Source organism: Cydia amplana, chromosome 19, assembly GCF_948474715.1.
Source record: "Cydia amplana chromosome 19, ilCydAmpl1.1, whole genome shotgun sequence".
In the NCBI taxonomy this organism is placed as follows: domain Eukaryota; kingdom Metazoa; phylum Arthropoda; class Insecta; order Lepidoptera; family Tortricidae; genus Cydia; species Cydia amplana.
In genome coordinates this window covers 3,912,974-3,918,973 of record NC_086087.1, presented here as the reverse complement: position 1 = coordinate 3,918,973, position 6,000 = coordinate 3,912,974, and the positions used below count along the sequence as shown (strand labels likewise).

The following is a 6,000-nucleotide window of genomic DNA, read 5'->3' as shown; positions in this document are numbered from 1 at the left end:
GTAATCTTAAAGCATCCTCAGGTAACTTGTTATAAAAATGAATGCATTGCCCAACGAATGACTTTTGTACTTTACGGACACGAAACTTTCTGATAGCTTATATTTGTTTGCCACCGACGTGGTATAAAAAAGTTGTATAGCTAGTTAAATTAATAGTAAATATATTCAATGTATTCGTACTGCGAAACCGTTGCAACCGTAGTCATTCAAGTAGGCTTATCACTCCCACTCGCTAAGGCTGTGGCCGTGGATACGCGTAGCGAGCTTAGGTAAATAGTTATGTTGAGGTAGGACCACTAAAGCGCGGTTACATTTCCAAAATGACATTCGATAATGTTCCCTGCGAACTTGAGCAGAATTTTAAATTATTTATATATTTTCAAAATTGACCCAAAATCCAGTTTTTTATCGTTATTTAAACAGAGGGCCTAGCCAACATCAGAATCGTTGATAGAAAATGCCAATCGTAACTATATATAATAATTTATGGAATTAGTTACACGACTTTTCATAGCAGACGCTGCAGAGGCGGAGCGGGAGCTCACAAATATCTGAACACGCCTCTATTGACAAGGCGTTAGAGTGCGAGTTCAGTTCAGACTTTGTGAACAACTTAACAACTTGGCCGCTAAGATATATCTGATTAGACTATATACATCGGGATGATAGATCACAGATACTACGAAATGTCACGTGACCATACAATTATTTTAGTTTCGATTGGAATTTTCTTATATAATCTTTCAATTTCTTATATACACTCGAAATCAACAACCGACTCGCCGGTAATTAAGTACAGTACGCCTCACATCCACGGCCCGTCCATACCTTATTAGAGTTATTAGTGATAACGTGCTGATTTCAGATGTTTTTATAGTGATTGAGTTTTAGACTATCCATCCCACTGCCGCGTAACGTAATCCGCTGTCCGCTCCCGCTCCGCCTCCGCAGACCCCTATCCTAATAACGCAACACTCGAATTCAACCGACTCGCCGGTTAGTTGTGTTAGTGGGTACAGTATAGTACCTCGCATCCACGACCCGCGCGCGATACCTTATCAGTGATAACGAAGTGCTAGATTCAGGTGATTTTAAGTGATTGTGTTTTAAATTGGAATGCCATTTTGTGTTTTAACGGGATAGAGGTATGATTTTTTGAGAGTTAATATGTATTTTGTATTAAGTGTGTGGTGGGCAAAATTTCTGGGTTCAAATCTCGGTTGTGTATCTACTGCAGGGGTCACCAATTAGTTTCTTCCAGGGTCCGGTTTTTAAAATAAAATAGCCACCGCGGTGTCTGCGGTCCGGGATTTGGTGACCCCTGATCTACTGTATAGCGCAGAAAACCTACTTTAGGAAGTGTACCGGTCCTGTGAACTGTTTTATTATAGACAAATTGAACATTTTAAGAAGAGCAAACCTACCTTACTTGTTTTATTGTTTATATCGTCTATAATTAAAACTGCATTCTTCCTGAATTCGATTCAATGTAATTGGCTAAAATTATAAATAATTAGGTAAGTACTTAAGCTACGTCAATTACCTATTTAATTTGTATTGTTTTTTTTTTTAACATTACATTTATTATAAATCATCCTGGTATTTTTTTTAACTGTATTGGTTTCGTTACTATTACTTCACTTTACGTTAACCAGTTATCATAGGCATCATTAGCCTATAGACAGAGGTGTCACATGCATGTTTCTGGCCAGTTCATATCCAAATGTGACATTCTTACGTCATTACGTGCTACTGAAGTCACCTCTTCAGGACAATGCCCTATTGAAGTGCATTATCTACTGATATCATTAGTAAGGTTATATTGTTACTTTATTACTAGTGATTCATAAACAATATCCGATAACATACCGCAATATAGAGCATACCGCAGTTGTCAGAGGCACAACGCCGTCCTCGAAACGTCGGAGGTAGATTTAAAACTTAATTTTACGCGATTAAGTCCCGTGGTTGTGGATAATAATAAGTAAAAATCGTGAAAGTTTAAATCAGCGTCATGCGTTTGTCGATGTACGATTGTCACCTTGGCTTTGCCCCCAGTCAGGGTTCGAAAGGATACTTATCAATGATAGTTACCTTGATAATTATCGTGATTTTTATGCCTGATAATTATCGATTTGATAGGCAATAACCTAATAAAATTTACATAAAAATAGCAAAAAACGTCCAATTATTTTTTAGTATCAAAGAATTCAAAGAAAATAAATGTAGCACCATCTATACCTGGGATAATTATCGGATAATTATCGTGATAATTATCAAATACTATAATTATCTGGATAATTTCGAACCCTCTGCCCTCAGTTCTCGCGGCGTAGGTGTGTACAATGAAGGCCGCAGAAATATCTGACACGAACTTATTTGTAGCCATAAGAGGCATACATATTTCAGCGGCCTTCGAAGAGTAACATATTATTGCAGGTGACTGTACACTCCTTTAAGTTCGCAAGAGGTGTCAAAGCAGTAATATATCATCAGTGGAAGCAACATACAGCCTTGAATGGCGATAGATAGTGATCTAAGCTCGCTCGGAAGATTTATGCTCAAACTAGGTACCGGATTAGTGATGAGGGCGAAAGGTCACAGTGACCTGTTTTGCTACTTTTCAGACAAAAATAATAAGTACCTACCTACCTATTTGAACGCGTCGTAAATAAATATTTAGTTTTTTGCACCTATTAATATTAATTGTGTTAAGTTACCAAAAAAACAATTAACGAACTCGGTCTACAGTCGGCACTGCGACAATCATAAAGATGTCGTGGCCAATGATGATGATGATCTGTTTAAGAATAAGAATAAGAAGGTGGTTGGATCAAGGGCCAGATGCAGAAGGCGGTGATCTTGGACACGGCGCGGATAGTCCGCCGGTTCCTCTCTCTGCAGCCCTGACCACCGGTAGCTTGGGCCCTGCCCCGCTGCTGGCGGCACCCTAGGTTAGGTTTTTTATAATGTGTTTATATGTATTTTGTATTGTCTTTGTAAGTGTTTTTGTATTTTATTTTTATATCCATATTATAAAATAACCTAACCTAAGATCAGAAATAAATAAAGAGAATAAGAATAAGAAGGTTTTTATTGTCCACTGTGTATACATATAGATGATCTTACAAATAAATGGTATCAACAGCTGCCCTTTGCGAACATACAATATAATTCTTAAAACTACTTATAAACTAAATATTATACTACATTAACTAAATTATTTGTAGTTCGTACGAAGAGTTAAAAGATTAAAACTTGCCATTTAATTAACCTATTAGTAGGTAGGTACAGTCAGACTGATCAACATTTGAAAAACATTTTACACCTGAATATGCGATATTCGTAATTTTCGTAATATAAGAAGCTTAGTACAATTTGATATCTCAATAAAAAATCAATAAAAGCGATACCTAAATACCTCAAAAACATTTCCGCCTTATCAACACACCAATTTACTTAAAATACAAATGTTTTCGCGAAACAAACACCTGCCTTTTTATCTTAAAATGTGGAAGTTTAAAAAACGATATTTATTTTAAGTGAACGAGTTTTTATAATCTCAAAAGACAGTAATGGCTGCAGTATCGATATCGTTATTTGCTTCCATAAATGCTGGTCTGCGGGCTCAGCACGGATCCATTTTTATCCACTATCACTAAGCCCGTCACTTTCGCACTTACATACTTGTTAGAACGTGACAGGCATGGTGATAAATGATAAAAACGCGACCGTGCTACTAGGGCTGGATATACTTGCAAAGCAACAACAACAAAAATAACAATACAAAGTCAGAGGAACTCCAAAAAATATGTCTATAGGTACCCATATATATGTATACCCAAATGTAAATATCAAAATCGCTGTCAACTTAGCGGTCTAACTGTAATACATGGGTTAATCAACTTTTTCTTGTCACACGTTGCTATGGTTACGGACTCCTGGGTCACTGGGTCCTATGGTTGACTGGTAGATAATGTCTTTCTGTTTTTATTTAGGTTATTTAGCTAAATTACTTAAGATTAACACTAGATACTTGTCCCAGGTTTCATGTATCTATTTTGATTTGGATTGATCTGGGGGCACGGCAGTGCCCCCGCCAAGTCGAGCGCGAAGCAAACACTGCCGTACCATCCTTTACTGGAACCATATATTTTACACGTTACCGTTTGTGTTGTCGATCGCATAATCCACTGCGACAAGATACTTTAGTGTAAGCTACGGTACGGTACTCTGGTTTATCATTGTCAACATAAGACCAAATAAAAGTAATCTAGCTAAGATAACGACGCAAGGTTAAGTTTCGGCATGTTATCATGATCTCTTATTCATAATCATAACACATACAACTCCCACAAGTATACATACCTACCTACCTAATGCGTTTGAAAGACTAACCCGACTTACCCGACAACGGTTTTTACTTTTTATTCATAAAACCTCATTCAGAATCGGTTAAAAATGTACTTAGTGTACTTACCAAAGACGACTCACGCTAGCGGCTAGAACGGTCCGGGTTCGGGCCGCGGTTTCAAAAAAATTATTTTTATAATAATACAGGGTGGCCAAATAAGAGGTATACACTTTATTTTTGAAATTTTATTCTATAAAACATAAAAAATATTAAGTATTCCTTGTTAAATATAATATGTAGGGTCAGCAATTACACATGGAAAATACTGTCAGACAAATGTCCACCTCTAGCAGCAATAGCAGCATGGCAGATGCGAACCCTTTTCATCGCGTTTTTCATCACTTTTTCACACATTTCTGGCGTTATCTCAGCGACAGTGTTTCGAATATTTTGTTTTAATTGCTGAAGGTTCGTTGGCCTATTAGCATAGACACGTCCCTTTAGATAGCCCCACAGAAAAAAGTCAGGAGCTGTTAAATCATCATCAGCGATCTTGGGGGCCAGTCAATGTCACCGTTACTCGAAATTAATCGATCGGAAAACGTTATTTTTAATGTTTCTATTGTTTTTAATGATTAAAACACGTTGTTCCGTCGTAAAACGCTCCATAATAAATTTGCCGTATCTACACAAACTAATTTTCATGCAATAACTGTCATATTTACCGCCAAAATAAAATGGCGGCAAAAAAAAGTTGTATACCTCTAAGTTGGCCACCCGTATGTACTACTTAGCGAGTAGCGACCCGCTCCGAAAGAAATTTATGAACCATGTCGTACCTTGTCACAGTGATTAATATATATACCTACCTGTCGCCGGATACCTCATACTATTATCACTGTAACAATGATAAGGTACAGTCAGCAGCAGAAGTTGCCAAGCGGGCGAGGTGTTCAAAATTACCTTGACACGACTCTCTTATTCTCTTAACAATAAAGTCGCGTCAAGATCATTTTGAACACCTCGCCCTCTTAGCAATTTCTGCTGCTGGCTGTACAAAATAGGTCATAACTTAAAACTTTCGACTGTACCTACAATTAAAGTTTAGAATAAATTAGATAACACTTGCATAATAGTTATTGCAATCCATCATGCGAACACGCTAGAACACTATAACATAACTAACGTTTTATAACAGTATTAATTTAAGTTAATAAAACGCAAATTGCATATCCTATGCTTATTTACAACACCTCATATCTCACTCAACCATACGTCGCATAACCGACTTTATTGTGTATGTAATAACGTACACATTACATAACAGGGCAGAAATGTATACGGCGTTAAGAAAATTAGGAAGTTTATTGCGGTTTAAAAATTGGTCCGATATTACAACACCGTAATATACCGGGCGTATGATGGACTCGTTATATCCAACGTGATAGAGCAACTGTCACTTTTTAATTCTGCGCGATTAAAAGAGACAGACTATTAAATTATCGCACTGTCAGGTCGATAACGGCGACCATCATATATACGTACACTGGTGCACTGCACTTAAATGACAGACACCTTGACTTGGATATTTAAGTGAATTAAGTGTTGTAAATGCTACAATTATTAATAGTAAATGCAGTTAATGA

The 6,000-nt window shown here is 37.0% G+C and overlaps 1 protein-coding gene across 1 annotated transcript in view; it reads left to right on the top strand.

The window, feature by feature from the left end:
- The first annotated feature begins 1,104 nt into the window (after positions 1-1,104).
- Positions 1,105-6,000, top strand: part of LOC134657113 (uncharacterized) — a 75,479-nt gene continuing 70,583 nt past the window's right edge. Inside the window, exon 1 of the mRNA XM_063512666.1 lies at positions 1,105-1,145. The gene's annotated coding sequence lies outside the window, so the exon portion shown is untranslated. The remainder of the gene's footprint in view (positions 1,146-6,000) is intronic.